We start from the raw sequence: 18,200 nt of genomic DNA on the forward strand, positions 1-18,200 counted from the left end.
AACTTTCCCAGTAATCAAATGTCAATCAAACAACCAATAAATAAATATTGCAAGTGGTTCTGACTCTTCACTTCCCCTATACGTTGTACCAAATTTGGTGACTAGAGCTAACCCTGAAAACATTTTCTTTTTTAAAACGTTTGTAGTTGCACTGCTGCAATTTCATAAATGTGTTTTATGTTTTGATTTGGGAGTTTTGAGATGGGCTGAAATCTATCTTTAGTGCAATCCTAGGGAGAAAAGCTTCACAGTGCATTGTAAGCACACAAATATGATTCATATACAAGTCAAAACTCCATAAAAAATGGCACAAAGGATTAAGTTTTCTCACAACGTAAAACAGTACTGTTAAAAGACAGTGCAAAAAATATGCAACGACATGGACAAGATCAGCAACCTCTGCAGTTGTAATATGACTTGCCACAAGTAAAAATTCAAATGATAAAAGGATATTCCGCTTCATTTAAGAAAATGGCAGCATATAGCGCATCCTAAATAGCTACTTCAATTTAGACTTCGAACAAAATCTGTTCCTACCCTATCTGTGATAAAAGATACTGCTATAAGTTTCATATAGTTCAGTTCTAACCCTTTTCACATTAACATGTCATGTACAAAGTGAAGGTAGAGAGGGGTTTTTTTTTGTCTTTTCTGAACATAAACTGATGGAAAAACACTTAGCAATCGTGGGGATTTAGTCCCACATGCATACAACAGAGCTTTAGAACAGAGCATAGCTAAAGGAATTATATAATTTAATTTTTTTTTACAAGGGTTGTGGATCTCACATTTCTAGTGGGTGTGTACCACTCAATAAGTTGATGAGGTAAGGGTAAGAATGTACGGTAGAGGAACTGATAAACATAACTAAATTAACAGTTGTTAATGTTATGTCATAAAGGCCATATTAGAAGCATAAATGTGTCATTACACTGGGTCCTTTTATTAGATTCACTGTAAATGTTTTCAGGTTTAGGCAAATACCTTCATATTAGGCCTGTTTATCATTTAATAATACAAAAAAGCAAATAAATCAGTAATGGGATTGCGAGTTCCTTGCATTTTTGATTGTCACAAATATTTATTCTTTGAAATAGAGGTCATCATCATGTATTATCACAGGAGTATTACTTTGCTGTCCCCAGGTAAGTTATTTTCTCTCTAGGCACCGTCACTATTATAGGCATAAATAGATATAGTGGAGAGATAAGTCCTGAACCTCGCAAAAGCATTCGATACAATACCCCACTCGGGCATTATAGATAAGCTCACCAGCTTAAATATAAACCCCTATGTCACTAGATGGGTTGCAAACTGGCTCAAGGACAGACCCACATGATTAGAATTGCAGGAGCCATGTCAGACTCCAAACCAGTTACAAGTGGTATCCCACAAGGCTCAGTCCTGGGACCTCTCTTGTTTGGTATATATTTCTCGGAGGTACAGGCCAACACAGAAGGACTGTGGCTGACCAAGTTCACAGATGACTGCAATCTGGGCGCCATAATCGACTCTCCAGCCGACACAAGCATCCTCCAAAAGGGCCTCATAGAAACAGACAACTGGTGCCAGAGCCATGGCCTCAAGCTAAACGCCAAAAATTGTATAGTCATCCCCTTTGGCAAAAACAAAGTGCCAACAAATTATCACATAGGTGGTAATCCATTAAGTACATAAGAAGTAATTAGGGACCTGGGGATCCAAGTTGATAGCAATCTCTCATTTGACAACCACATGGCCAAAGTGGTTAGAAAAACATTTTATATAGCCCATCTAATCATGAAGGGATTCACATCTAGATCAGGGGAGGTCATCGTGCCTCTTTACTCATCCCTCATCAGGCCCATAATTGAGTACAATGCCCCTTTTGGGATGTACCTTATCAGACACCTGCAGCAACTGGAAAGACCCCAAAAGTACCTCACCAAGAGGATCAAAGGGCACAAACAGATGCCATATGCTGCCCGGTTAAAGATACTCCAGCTTTACTCAGTGGCATACCGCCTGCTCAGAGGCGATCTGTGCCTGACGTATAAAGCCATGTCCAACCTGGAATTAATGGACATGCTGCACCTCAGAAAATCCAAATCCCATTGAGCTACGCGCTCGAGAGACTTGAACCTCAGCACTGAAACAAATAGGTCATGCTGGAGGGACAGATTCATAACCCAGAGGCTCCCTTCACTCTGGAATAAAATCCCAGTCCAGGTTAGGCAGAGTCCCTCATTGACTCTCTTCAAGAGGAATCTTGATGAGTGGATGGGAGATCGTAGGTTTACCCCGGGTATCACTTCTGTGTCACTGTTAGAGGCACAGTATACTAACCTCGAAAAAGGGCATAGCAAAATTAATTTAAAATGGGTGGCGAAAGCCAAACACACTCTGGCTAGGCTTATAAATGCCCTAGGGCAGATAGCCTAGTATGAACCTATGAACCTAAGTGCTGTGTTTATAGTAAACAGCATGGAGTTGTTTCTGTGCCTAAGGGTCAGTCAGCCATATACAGAAGTACTCTGGTATCCACATAGAAGACCACTACGAGATCATTTCAGTGCTCTTTCGAGGAATTAGCATACAAGCCAAAATGCAGAAATCTATGAACTGAGCCTTTAGGACCTCTTTTATTTTCCTTGAGCTTTGAAGAGAATTCCTGTCCCCACCTAACTATGTAAATGATATTTTAGGTGGTTACACCAGTTTCCAGAGTTACACTGCACACCTAACACAGCTGGTTTGTTTACACACCCTACCTGGTTAACTGTCTGAAATCTCTGACAGATCCAGGAACAGACCATATATTTCTTCTAGTGTTAGCAATTTTTAGCAGTGTCATGTTTACAAAACGTCTTTTCCTGAAACCATGTAAGCAGTACTACACAGTTACACAGAATGTGAAATGTCACCTTTTAGCTAATTTGTCTTTCCTAAAACTGTGCCACTGCATTTCAAAACACACACACACACACACACACACACACACACACACACACACACACACACACACACACACACACACACACACACACACACACAAACACAAAGGCAATTTCGATGGATGCCAATTCATCTTTTGGGATTTGGAGATTCTGCCATTAGGGATGACATGCAATTAGGGATATAGATAATAGGCAAGAGGGGGTTGGAATTTATTGGAGAAAACTAGCAAAGGAACCAAGTTATTGGGAGCGAATAACTAGAGGGAGAAAGGTAACAGAATGGGAAGCAGCCAAAAATGTATTTGGACCACAGGTTAGAGATTTCCTTCCCTATCAAGGATTGATACTAGAGTATAGGCAAAGAGAAAGAAATGGGGGAGTCTTAAATGAAAGACCAGCACTAGTAGAGTTTTAAGTACAATCTAGAACAGAAGCTGCCATTAAAAAAGGAATAAATAATAGAGCATATAAAATATTGCACAATAACTATAAGAATCAATCAGAGGAGGTTAGAAAGGATTGGGAAGAGATTGGATGAGCAATTCACAAAGAAGCAATGGGAGGATATATATGTCTCCCAAATATGCAACAAAATCTACAAGATTTAGGATTTTTGCTTGGAAATGTTTACATCAATATTTTAATACCCCAAGTAGACTTCAGAGAATTTTTCCTCAGGTAGACAGCAAATGCTGGATGTGTGACAGGGAAGACAGAGGTACTTAGGAACATATTTTCTGGGAGTGCGGTGGGTTGGTGGACTTCAAGGATTCCCTGCAGTCTGCAATGTCAGAGTTGCTGGGTGGACAGATTGGTGTGACAATGGAGATGATTTTTCTGAGCTATGATACAGAATCGGAATTGCCTAGATATGGTAAAGTCTTGCTGTGTCTAATTATGGTGGCTGCAAAAAAGCAATTACTGGAAAATGGAAATCAAAATTTAAACCAACTTTATTAAAAGTAGTGAATATAGCAACAGAGATAAAACAACTGGAGTGGAGATCTTTTGAAAAGGGTAACAGCAAATTACATGGGAAAAATGGGAATTGTGGGAACACTACATACAGGGGAGGAATGAGGTTTACAAGAAGGCAGGACTTGAATGAGCTGGGTAATGTTTTCCTGAAAATGATTGGGTAGATTATAAACGATGTATAATGTTTGCAACTGGGAGTGTGTCAGTATGATATGTGATGTAAAATGCTTGCAACTAGGATTGTGTCGGTGTGGTTCATTTTCATTTATATAAATGTATGATTGCTTATGTCGTAAGTGATGGTTTAATAAAGATGTTTCCTGTTTAAAAAAGGGGGCAGGAATTTAATAATTTATGTTATGTTGCTTAGGTTATATGATCTCTCCCTCTCTCTCTCTATTATATATATATATATATATATATATATATATATATATATATATATATATATATACATACAGCAGTATATATGACGCATAAAGTTTGTTAATGTTAATTTAATACAATTTGCCTATGTCACAAGTGATAATTCAATAAAGGTGTTTAAAAAAGAACCAAATGCTGTTAGACAGTACTGTTAATTGTTGCAATATCAAGGCATGATGCCTTTTATTTAGTAGGTATCTAGAAAATAATTCACTTAGCATTTGAAAATGCAAGTAAACAGAGAACAGACCCAAACATCTCTCTCAAGTGTCGAGAATTTTACAGAATGTGCAGATTTCTGCCTCACACTTTTGGCCTGCAGTTCATAAAATGTGTGGTTTCCTGGAAATACTGAGTAATGATATCACTAATTAAAATACGATTTACTTTCAGACTTCATATCCTTTAGAAAATGCATGCTAATGCAAAACATGCTATTCCATAAACTTTTATAAGTGTATAAGAGCAACGTTTAAAACCTTTCCCTAGTTTTGGGCATTTCGGATCCCATTACTTTTGGCTTTATTAGAATTCTTCTGCTAAGAGGTTGAGAGGTGTATGCCCAAATGTTCTGAGCATGTGAAGTTTTTGTTCAAATGTCTGTAGCCAGTACAGGGAGAACATTTGAGAAGGCCAATCAGCTTAATTTCTGCTACTCCTTTCTCTCTTTCCTTTCTCTCTTTCCACAAAAAAAAAAAAAAAAATTAATCTGCTTTTACTGTTTTTTCCTACTTTATTTTGCTTTTGCGTCATCTTAAAAGTACTCAATTGTATTTATTACTGCTTGGTGTAACTTATTCTAAGCCTTTTAGTTTAACACTTGGGCTTTAGACCAGTTGTTTTACATTAGGAAGGTCTGTGGGCTGCACTGTGGTGGCAGGACAGGTAGCTTACATCCTTCTAAGTTGGAAACTGCTGATTGAGGGCTCAGTGTCTGTTATTCTAAAAGTGTATTAGTTCTGGTTTAAGCACCAGGGCTTCAGGCCAGTTATTTTACATTAAGAAGGTTCATGGTCTGCACTCTTGTGGGAGAAGAGGCTGGACTCTGCCCTTCTGAGCTTGGAATTTCTGGTTAAAGGCTTATAGTGCCTGCATATTTGAACTATTTCTTACTGTAATTGGTACACCTTGTTTGCTGTAGCATAGACTAGATCCAGGCCTGCTGAATCTAGTTTTGTTTGTATGCTTGTTGTTTCCCTGAAAAGCTAATTCCACCTAAAACGCGGCTTTTCAGTGCTTCTGTGGATCCCTAGTGATATCTGCATTGCTTACTGTACTTATTTCCTTGTTTCACTTGAAAGAAAGTTACTGTTTGTCATTTTTGCATTTAAGTTACCTGGCACGTGCTCACTAAAGCAATTATATAAGTCAGCACTAAAAAATTAAAAGCACTACACCCTCACAAACTCCCCCTGGAGTACCTTGCTCCCAATGGCCATTTTTTCAATTATAAAGAAATTCCCAATACTATTCTAGCATGTCCAAAGGTCAGTTGTCAATCTCCTCTCCAGTCCAGCTGGTGAATCTGGGAATCTTGAGGCAATGTTACAACTGCCTCATGTAAACAGACAACCCTCTCCTCCTCTCAACAAATTCCAACACATGTGAGAGATGCAACCATATAGCCAAACTGGAGGCTAAGCTCTCTCAACTCAGTACTGGCGTAACCAGTCAGGAGGAGAAGGAAACCACACTCATTACAATTCCAGTCTCACACAGACCTACCACGACAGCAAACCAAACACATAAACACACAAAAACATACTTGGAGGCTCTAAATAAAAATCTGCCTAAGCAGCAGAGACCTCCAAAGCAGACACCCAAGCAACCGCTACCCCAAAACAAAACACGTGCAACACATAGCTCACAAAGCCAGTGTGCCGAACAGTCACAGCCCTTAAGGCTAAACAACACACCTGATACACTTGTAATAGGTGACTCTATCATCAGGCACACTGACGTCCCACTCACCAGGCTGAACAAGGAGAAGGTCACGGTGAGCTGCCTGTCGGGCGCAAGGATCCGCCACATAAAACAAGCACTCAGGTCACTCCAAGGCAAGTACAAATATGACTCAGTCATTGTCCATGCTGGTGTGAATGACCTGAGACGTACCTCCCTGGACTACATGAAAAGAGACATAGAGGAGCTCTCTGAGCATGTAGCCCAGGCCGGTATGACCCTGACCTTGAGTAGCATCTTACCCTCACCAAGAATGATGCCACAGTATGAAGACAAGATTATCAATTTCAACAACTGGCTTAAGTATTGGTGTCATTCAAAGGGGATCCAATGCCTGTCACCCTGGGATGACATGCTCGACAAGCCACGATGCTTCGCTAGGGACGGCTTGCACCTGTCACCCCTGGGCTTTCGGATATTGGCAAAGGCTCTTGCTACCCCATAGTGCCTTTTTTAGGCAAGGCTCAAAAGACAAACCCACCTCCATAGGTATCACAAGGGATAAGAAACTAAGAGTAATGCTACTCAATGCCAGAAGTCTAAACCTCAAGATGCACGACTAAACTCTCCTTAGCATGGAGAACATTGATATCTGTGCAGTAACAGAAACCTGGTTCAAGGCTCTCGAGAGCACCCCAGCACTACCAGGTTATACCTCATACCATGCTTTTCGCCCCAAAACTTGGACCGAACCACAAAAGGAGGGGAGTATCAATATTCGTCAAAGATACCCACACCTCCAGGTTGGTGGCACAGCACGAAGCATCAGAGACTATCCATGTGCAACTAACAGTGGGTAAAACTGCCTTCCAGTTTATAGCCTGCTACAGACCACCCTCCCAAACCCAGGAACCCCACTCGGCCTTCCTGAGAACACTGGAAAATATGAAGGTCTATCCAAACACCATTATATTGGGTGACTTCAACTACCCAACCATAGACTGGGAGCATTACTCTAGCTCCAACACCCTAGCCCAAAGGTTCCTAGAATTTATAAACTCAAATGCTATGGAACAACTTGTTACCACTCCCACAAGAGGGAAAAACATACTGGACCTGATCATCACCAACATGGGGACTCTATGCTCCAGACCAGAAGTGTATCCCTCACTGGTAAGATAAGACCATAAACTAATCTCACTGGATATTCACATCCCGACCCCACCCCATGCCCAGAAAACCACAGTGAAAAACTTCTCTAAAGCAAATTTCACACTCCTCAAAACCAAGGTGGAATCCTTCAAAGCCCCGGCCTGTGGATATCTGCCCAGACCGCAAAATCCTTTATAAACGCATTCTATGAACACCTTCAGGAATGCATGGATCATGCAATCCCAAATAAAACCAAGACCCAATCCTCCAAAGGCAGATGTCCTGTCTGATGGACCCCAGCCATAAACAAACTATACAATAGAAGGAGGAAGCTACTACATGATAGAGCAAAATCCCAAAAAGGGAAGGCATCTCTGATCAGTATTAGCAAAAAACTAGGGGCACTCATAAAATCGTCTAAGGCCAGCTTCGAGAGAAAAATTGCACAGGACACTAAGGATAATCACAAGGCTTTCTTTAGTTATGTTAGGAACCTGGGTGGGAATTCCCAGATATGCTCAGAATTAGTCCAAAATGACAAAAAATACACCAAACCCACAGACATTGCCAACATCCTAGCTGACAGGTTCAGCGCAAACTCCCCCCCCCCCCCCACCAAAAGGGCTAATATCTATCCCAGCAGAGTGCTGCCCCCCTGACATCTCAGATGCTCAGGTAAGAGCTGCCCTCTCCAAAGCAAGAAACACAGCATCAATGGGACCAGACGGTGTCCCGGGCTACGTCCTACATGAACTCCAAGAAGAGTTAAACCCAAACCTAAAACTACTGTTCAAACTTACTACAGGATATGTACCCAAAGAGTGGCGTACAGCAACAGTGGTCCCTCTCCACAAAGGTGGTGCCTCAATGGATCCTGGAAACTATCGCCCCATAAGTCTCACTAGCTTGGTCTGCAAAGCTATGGAAAGGATCATCATGGACCTTATAAATAAAGATACTGGGGACCTGCAGACACTGGATCCTACCCAGTTCGGCTTTGTTAAGGGCAGATCCTGCCTCTTGAACCTGGTCGATTTCTTTGAAACAGTCACCAAGGCCATTGACAAGGGGAAGGTGGTCCACACAGCCTACATGGACCTCGCAAAGGCCTTTGATACAATACCCCACTCGGGCGGGCATTATAGATAAGCTCACCAGCTTAAATATAAACCCCTATGTCACTAGATGGGTTGCAAACTGGCTCAGGGACAGAACCCACATGGTTAGAATAGCTGGAGCCATGTCAGACTTCAAACCAGTTACAAGTGGCATCCCACAAGGCTCAGTCCTGGGACCTCTCTTGTTCGGTATATATTTCTCGGAGGTACAGGCAAACATGGAAGGACTGTGGCTGACCAAGTTCGCAGATGACTGCAAACTGGGCGCTATAATAGACTCTCCAGCTGACACAAGCATCCTCCAAAAGGGCCTCATAGAAACAGACAACTGGTGCCAGAGCCATGGCCTCAAGCTAAACGCCAAAAGTGTATAGTCATCCCTTTGGCAAAACAAAGTGCCCACAAATTACCACATAGGTGGTAATCCATTAAGTACAGAAGAAGTAATTAGGGACCTGGGGACCCAAGTTGATAGCAATCTCTCATTTGACAACCATGTGGCCAAAGTGGTTAGAAAAACATTTTATATAGCCCACCTAATCATGAAGGGATTCACATCTAGATCAGGGGAGGTCATCGTGCCTCTTTACTCATCCCTCATCAGGCCCATAATTGAGTACAATGCCCCTTTTGGGATGTACCTTACCAGACACCTGCAGCAACTGGAAAGATCCCAAAAGTACCTCACCAAGAGGATCAAGGGGCTCAAACAGATGCCGTATGCTGCCCGGTTAAAGAAACTCCAGCTCTACTCAGTGGCATACCGCCTGCTCAGAGGCAATCTGTGCCTGACGTATAAAGCCATGTCCAACCCGGAATTAATGGACATGCTGCACCTCAGAAAATCCAAATCCCATCGAGCTACGCGCTCGAGGGACTTAAACCTCAGCACTGAAATAAATAGGACATGCTGGAGGGACAGATTCATAACCCAGAGGCTCCCTTCACCCTGGAATAAAATCCCAGTCCAGGTTAGGCAGAGTCTCTCATTGACTCTCTTCAAGAGGAATCTTGATGAGTGGATGGGAGATCATAGGTTTACCCCGGGTATCACTTCTGTGTCACTGTTAGACAGAGGCACAGTATACTAACCTTGAAAAAGGGCATAGCAAAATTAATTTAATATGGGTGGCGAAAGCCAAACACACTCTGGCTAGGCTTATAAATGCCCTAGGGCAGATAGCCTAGTATGAACCTATGAACCTATGAACCTATGAGGTATTAAACATTCACACAAAGCAAACAGCAACTGCAGCAGTTGTGAGAATGCTCTGTGCCTTTGCTTACAACCTAAACACACAAAGAAATTGGTACACTTGCCTAAATAAAGGTGCAAAAATACATGACATAATTGAGTAAATACTTTATGTGTAAGTACTATATGTGCAAATATTCACAGTGCATAAAACGTATATGTAGACACAGCCCTGTACACACTGCTTCTGTTTATAACATCTTAACAGCCTAATACAATTCAGATAATTAGGAACAGTTACATAAATGATAACAGCAATTTTAACATCTGCTCAAATGCTCAAAGTAATGAAAGTACTACAACACTTCTGTAAAGAAATATTTAAAAAGTTGAAAAGGTACTTACAGCATTAATTTTAATAAAGTATGAACATTCCCTATACCCTGAACACTAGCATTTGCATTACCTATGCAAACAAGCAAGGCATTTACTTTTAGGAGCAGTTACCTCTTCTCTAAAGATTACACTGACAAAACAACTTAATAAATCAGTCTCTGGATTTTAAACTGGAAATAGAAAAATCTGTGGCATACCTTGAGGTTGCACACTGTGAGGTTTTCACAGTGTTTTATTCATTTATTGGTCCCCTTGGACTGCAGAGTGTGTGTGTGTGTGTGTGTGTGTGTGTGTGTGTGTGTGTGTGTGTGTGTGTGTGTGTGTGTGTGACCCACCACACTGCAAAGTTTCTTCGTGGTATGGATTTTAAACCGGACTATTGTTTTCAAATTAAGTCAATATGACATAAGGGGAGATAAAAGGCTTCTGTATACCATTTGCTGTGAAGTGATATTTTAGAGACTGGCGGAGTGGTACTAGGAGAATGCAGAGCAGAGTGATCAGTGAGAGGGAGCTGTCAAGCACCTTGTGCAAACACGCAGAGAAGAATCACAGTGAACGCAGGGAAAAACATCAACGTGAGCAGCAGTGAGAATGGAATGCACAATGCTTACAGAGCACAGTGACACCAGCCATAAAAATGAAATGCAAAACTACAAGGGGGTTGAGAGGTGAGTTGGATGACCAGCATATGAAAATTTAAGTGTGCAAACGGCAAAGGGTGAAGGGGCAAAAGTCAAAAAGCAAAACTAGGAAATGCAGTTGCTAAACTATAGTCAAAGTCAAAGTAAACTTTAATGTCATTCAGACCCACACAACAGTGTAAGCTGAACGAAATTTCATTTCCTTGATCTCAAAGTGCAGACAGCTCATACAGATACAAGAAAAAAACAAGACTATTTAACAACACAGTAACAGTAGACAGCTCATAGAAATACAATAAAGCAACATGACTATTTAACAACATAGTAACAGTAGTCAGTTGCCATGACACTATGAAAAAAAGTAAAAATGGAGAAATAAGTGACTGACACTGCTAAAATATGACGTCTTTTGAGCCAGTAACTTAACTACAAAATCCGCTTTCAACTCGCATGAAAAAAGACTCCACAACTGATTCAATATTAATTTCATAGTGTTACTGCAGGACCAGTTATCTCTAACACTAACTTTCTTAAAGAACATAAAAACCCACCCAAGGTTTCAGAAACAACCCCCACTACTAAGAGCTGTGGTAAAAAGGTGTTTACACAATGTTAAAATCTGTGCTTCAGAGAGATGTTAGCCACAATGAGAAAGGAGCTTTTTAATTTTGCTTCATATTATCCCTAATGACTAGTCATAGTGCACAACATTAATATCCTCGGTGGGAGGGTAGAGGGTTTGATTTCTTTTAGTATATTTACAGCACACTATGTAGAGTATCCCTGGTGTTTAGTAGTCTTTGCCCCTCTAATACACGCATGATTTGATTTTTATTATAGGAACATGTGGAGGTGTGACAGCTCTCTCAGACAATCATATGCTGTTTTTTTTTCTTCTCCACATTGGAAAAGATAAGATAAACGGTGTGCATGTCTTCTTGCTGTGCTGTGTTTTGGCTAAAAGACTTTCAGTACCACACAACAGAAGTTACTTACTTATCCAGTTTATGTTCTGAATGTGTGATATTAACTTTAACAATGTGTTTTCAGTCCACCTAGAGGGTAACAGACAAAACTGTCAGAAAAGGGAATGCTTAGATGTCACATTGTGTCAAAGCTGTATCAAAAAGCAAGCCATAAAATAAAGCATCAGAGGACAATCTTTCTTTTCAGGCTTGTTAGCAGATAATTTTATACCAACCAGTTCTGGCCCTACTTACATTTAACAGTCTTATCCTAGTGTATGGTAGGAAATACGTTTTCTGTACCCACAGCATGACTTGCCTCCCGGAAATTTTTAGGCAAAATCATTCACATACTTAGCTTCTTTTTATTGATTTGTTAGCTGCATAAGGAAACTAATTTAAGCAGACTTTCTTCAGCTATGACCTGCCCCACAAGGGCAGAAGCAAAAAAGGTGTACGTACATGGGCAAGTTGGAGTAGCCAGGTAGTCAACACATCTGTGTGAGGTGAAAATAAATTCTAACCAGAGTAACATCATGCAGACTTTGGAAGAGCAAGCGTACTACACTAAATACACTAGACCTAAGTCTACACATGACCCCCAGAATTGTTGGACAATAACACTAATCACTGTGGCAGCTTGTAAGTGTATGTTGTCAAACTGTAATTGTATTATTATAATGGAAGACCCCTTCATGTTTAAATACTCATAATGCAAATGCATATAGACCATTCATGAGGCAAGAAGAGCTCATATAATATCATTATTGTGAAAATGAGAAGCAGGGGAAGGAAGGCATGCTGGTGAACAGGTACATTTTAAACATTCTGCGAGTAGACATGCTGCCTGAAATATGACGAGAAGCCAAAAGGTGCTGTACAGAGACAACAAATGGGCACCAGCGTGTGTAACCTAATGGGGGGAATCAATGTAAGCAAACCCAAGTTTTTCAAATACTCCTTTATTTATATACAGATCCCTATGGTACAAGGACGCATGAGTGAAGATAATATGGGAGAAGTTTAAGTAAAAATGCTTACAAAGGGTATGCCAAAACAGAACAATGTATTTTGTAGCATTGTAACTTTAAAGGTTCCTGAATTACTGAAGTGATGCCAAACTGCCAAATGAGAAGGACATTTTGAGGACACTAAATATTATTTAGACAATTTCCAAGTCCTGCTACATCAACAGACCCACTCATTGAATGCTGCACATTTCCCCCTGAGGTTGCGCAACCTTGCTAAATTAAGAAAGGTAATATAGGGCCTTTGTCCTTATGCATGAGTGTTGTGGGTGGATTACCTCTACCTCACTAAGAAGTGCTAAGTTATTTATTTTTTTCAGTTTTTCTCTATCTCCCTCTGCCAGGACAAAGGAAGAGGAGTGTTATTATACAAATAAAAACAGGGGCTTTAATTGCAGTAGAAGAAAGAAAAAAGCAATAATTTAAGATTTGTGGCAGTAAGACATACTTTCAGAGAAAAGGGTTTTACCTATCAACTTATTTATATTCCCATAAGACTGCAGCTATGGAACTTAGAAGAATTTTGATAGAAATAATAACTTTTCAACAAGACATTTTATTTATTGATGGTCAATGCGATTTGGAGTGCAATAGTGATAATGTGTCAAGAAGCCATAGAAGGGAAACTTCAGCTAAAGAAGGTACATTTTTAAAGTAGTATACAAAGGTATTTGGTATGGGGGCATTTACACAAGAAACTAAAATAAAAAAAGACATTGGTATTTCCCAACATATCTATTAAAAAGAGAAGAATGCAAACTGTAAGAGTTATTAGGGAAGATAGAAATTAGTTTAGAAGAAGTAACCAGCATATGGGGTAAAATAAAAACTAACTTTAAAAATATTGTAGAATTATGGGGGGAAAGATGTGACTGAAAAACAGCAAAAATATTTATAAAGACTGGCAAAAGTTAAAATGGTGCAGAGAAGGGGGAGTCTTGCAAATCAAGAAAAGGAACAGTTGGAGGAAATAAACAAATGCCACTACTGTTTGAGGATCTTGATGCTAAGAAACCATTTAGAACACTCAGTTGGGATTTTGAGTATATGAATGGTGGCTTTGGCATTCCCTGACAGAATAATAGGGAAGATATATGAAGGGCCAAAGGCAAGACTTAAGGAGGCATGGTTCTTCTTTGACAAGTTGTCTTTGAACAGAGGAACCAAGAAGGGATATCCTTTGTCCTCTTTGTTATTTGCATATAGTTAGAGCCATTTGCAAAGAAAATAAGTTACTCATACATTCAAGGATTTAATTAGGTATATTTGCAGATTATGTTACTTTGTACTTGCTAAATCCAGAAAAGGACATTACAGTGGTTTGGAACATTTTGAGAGAGTTTACGCCTTATCTGGGTATAAAATAAACAATAATAAAACAAAGACTTGTGTGCCCACGGATAATATGGTTTAGCATTACCTATACTTAGGAGAATATGATAAGATGAAGTAGTTAGGTGTATGGATTAAAAATATTGTATTATGGAAGCAAAGGACATGCACAACAAAGCTAAATAAACGATAAAATAAAAAAATGAGAAGCTAGAAACTTTTGATTAGGATATGGATAGTAATATACAAGCACTGGAAAAGTTTTTGTACCCTTCAGTCATATATACAAATTAGGTATATGTTTACCAAACACAGTAGAAGCTGTGGATGGTGGATGATAATAAAAAGATGAATGAATCTATTCAGAGGGGGAAGAAGCCAACAGTTAAGTGAGATACGTTGATTCATCCCACAAGGCAATGTGATTTAAGATTACGATTTGAATAGATATTTTAGAGATACACAGTTAAGGCTCACATACAATACTCAAGCAGAAGGTCATAAATCAAAACAGAAAAGTTATATGATTAAACGGGGAGGGGGAGTTGAGATATGCAGGGACAGTAGAATTTTTTGGCTGTAGGTCCTTAAGGAAAATACAAACAACTCTACAGAATATTATATTCGTAAAGGAGCAGAAAGTATACTAAGAACTTAGCCAGTATGGGAATGTAGAAAGGAGATTTTACAAACAAGTATGAATGCAAGTAGGGCTATAGAAAATGGGAAAGATGATGATGACATCTGCTGTAGGGAATTAGCAAAATAAGCACGTTTTTGGGATCAATCAGTGAGGGAAAGGTAAAATAATGGGTTGAGAATAAGCATAAGTTTGGACTACAGGTTAGAACATGTCTTCCCTACCAAGGACTGATAAAGTATAGGCAAAAAGAAAGCTTGGAGTACCAAGTAAAAGACCAGCTCTAGCAGAACTTTTAGTTGAGTCTAGAACAGAAGCCGAAGTTAAGAAGGGTACAAATAAAATATTGTTTGATAACTATAAGACAAAGTTTGGTACTTTTCCGTTACCGGGGCAACACATTGAATGGGATTGTTCAGCTGTAATCCAGTTCCATGACATGTCTAGTAACCAGATATATGTACAAAGTATTTGTTTTACTGACATTTTGTACAAATTATAAGTTGTTTTTTACATTATAGTAACATCTGGTTAACCGACGTCTATAGGTACCACAGTACAACTGAACCAGCGCATTGAAAGAGTTGCTTCAATAAATACAAACACAGGAAGTTTAAAAGTGCTGTAATACATCAACATTGAATAACATTTTTTTTCCTTTAAAGTACTCATTTTATCAAATATACACCACATTACTTATAGATAAGGTACCTTTTTCCTTTCAAGTGTCTTACTTTACATTTCCTTCCTGCAGTTGTCAAGTCATGATCGAATTGGCAATGACACACCATGCCTGTATCACTCCCTTCCCCATTCATTTCGCTGTCCTTATATAACTAATGCAGTTTGACACGGACGTAGATGAAAAATAAAGTAGTGTTCAGTTTGTTTCTAATGAGATGTATATGTCAGGTAGTTACTGTGACTACTGGCACAGTACATTGCAGCCACTTTTATTTCCTGTATTTAATGAAGAACAGTGTTTAGTGTCTTTTCACCGCGCAAAGTATAAATGGCAAATCTTGCTTTAAATGAGATCTCTGTGTAGATTTCAGGACATTTGTAAGCACAACTTCAGGATTTCTCCTCTTCGTGATGTACAATAGGAAGATGTATTTCTACTTTATTCATAACAGGTAAAAAAGGCCCTTAAAAGTATATGTACTTCTCCGTCTCTTTCGCTGTTAGTCCAGAACGCTTTTTGTGTTACAGTGGCATAACTGGAAGAAGGTAATTTCCTCCTTGTTATCATTACATTAAAAATGAACAAGGACTATGTAATTCTGCATCAGTTTGATGTAATACTTTACACAGCTGTTAACCTTAACACGAAAAATGCATGATTGGACAGTGCATTCAGAGCACAGCAATCGCATTTCAACTGTTGCCCCGATAACGGAAAAGTACCCAAAGTTCAAAAGGTTTATGATTTTTCCAACAAAGTATTTGCATAGATATTTTCACGCTCCAAACAGCTTTGGAGGCTTTTTCCTCAGGTAGATAGCAAATACTGGAGGTGTAATGGGAGAGAGAAAGTTAACTGGGAATATGTTTTTGGGAACTGAAACACTTTAAAAATTCCCTCTGAAATACTTTGCCAGAAATGTTGGGGGGAAAATGATTGTAACCAAGGAAATGATTCCTCAGAGATAGGATATAGGATTGAAATTGCTTAGACATAGTAAGGTCTAACAAAGTTTTATAATGTTGGTTGACAGAACAATAGAAATCAACATTTAAACTAGCTGCAACTGAAGCATTCAACATTGTATAGGAAACAAAAGAAGTGGATGTGAGATCTTTAGAAAAGGGAAGGAACAAATTACATTGAAATACATAGAATTCACAGGAACAATATGTGCAGAAACATGTTCAAGAGGAGGAGTGGGATTTATGGGAAAGCAAGTTTTTTTGTCTAATGCTGGTGTGAATGACAATGGTTAAAAAGAAAACATAAGTATGCATGAAAATCATGGAAAATGTTATTACAGTTTGTTTTCTATTAATGTATGCATACTCATGATGCAAGATGTTTAAAACAGCTGCAATAAAACAGAATGAACAAGAAGATAAACAGTTAAAGAGTGCTACAGTGGTTTGGGCACATATGCAGAAAAGCAGAAGACAATCTGGTGAAGAAGATTTGCTTCAGACAGGAAGAAGGCAAGAGGAAACGAGGGTGTTCAGCAAACAGGTGAATAGATTGTGTGAGAGAAAACCTATGACAGTCAGGCATGAGTGTCGAAGAAGGCAGGAAAGTGGCAGTGAATAGGGAAAGATGGTGACAGTTGACACAGCACGTCAATTCCATGTGGAAGATGGTGAAAAGGAGGTTGATGAAGATGATGTTTGCAATTTTATTAGCTAGCAAAATTCAAATACATTTTAAGCAATCAGTATCATAAAATGAAATGTATATGTACAGGATTATACAAATATTATATACTAATTACTAATTAGATCATTATTCCACAAACCATATCATATCATATTTATTGTAACTGAAAAGATTGCTACAGGACGAGCCAGTTTAGATTGACTTCTGATCAAAGCTAGCTGTCCAACCAGCAGTCCATTTTTTGATAGTAATTTGGATCATCTGCTAAACACTCCCTATTACCAGTGTATATTTCCTCTTTTAATTATGTCCAATGTTGAATGAGCTGAGAACCTGGACATACTCAGCACCCAGTGGGATAATTGCTTTATCCATAAATATCTTTCCAGTTCATCCAGTTATTTCTACTGGGGGAGGGTGTATCCCTCATCTCTGTGCAACATCTTCAGTTCTCTGGGTCACAATGGCAAACACTCAACAAATGACATTACGACCTGACAATACATGAAGCACTTGATAATATCCACGAAAATTAGCAATCAGTGCATCATAAAGAATAACAATTAGCAGCAGCTGCTAAGTAACATAACTATATGACACAGCTGAAGGTCAAAGTACAATAAATCAAAAGAATGATATTAGAGAGAAAGATGTCAAATGCGACTTATACAAATGAAGGAATGAAAGGATTCAGAAATTAACAAGAATAAAGCAGTATAATTTATAAGTAGCAGTTTGAAAGCTTTGAAAGAAATTAAAAGGAGTTTCACAGTGTTTGGAGTAAAAAGTCTAGCTGCTGTAAATTGCTAAGCTTATTAACCTAAGAATATTTTAAAATAGGGACAATGGCCTTCATTTAACAGTTTAAGGTTAAGTGAAATAAGATCCAAGAAACTTCTTGCAGTTACTGCTAGCCATTTGATTTATATATTGTTTTGCAATGATGCACTGAGTTGTGGTCAGACTGGTCAGTTTTATTTCAATGGTTTGTAATAGTGTCATAAGGTTGAAAGAAGACTGTTGATGGATTCTTATTTGACATATATTTATTTATTTCATTATTATTATTATTATTATTATTATTATTTTGCATTAACTGACTGTGAATGTCTAATTAGACAAAAGAAGAGTCCCTTTTTTGTGAAGGTCC

The sequence above is a fragment of the Protopterus annectens genome, chromosome 3.part0, assembly GCF_019279795.1.
Source record: "Protopterus annectens isolate FY-2018-M chromosome 3.part0, PAN1.0, whole genome shotgun sequence".
NCBI classification, from domain to species: domain Eukaryota; kingdom Metazoa; phylum Chordata; order Ceratodontiformes; family Protopteridae; genus Protopterus; species Protopterus annectens.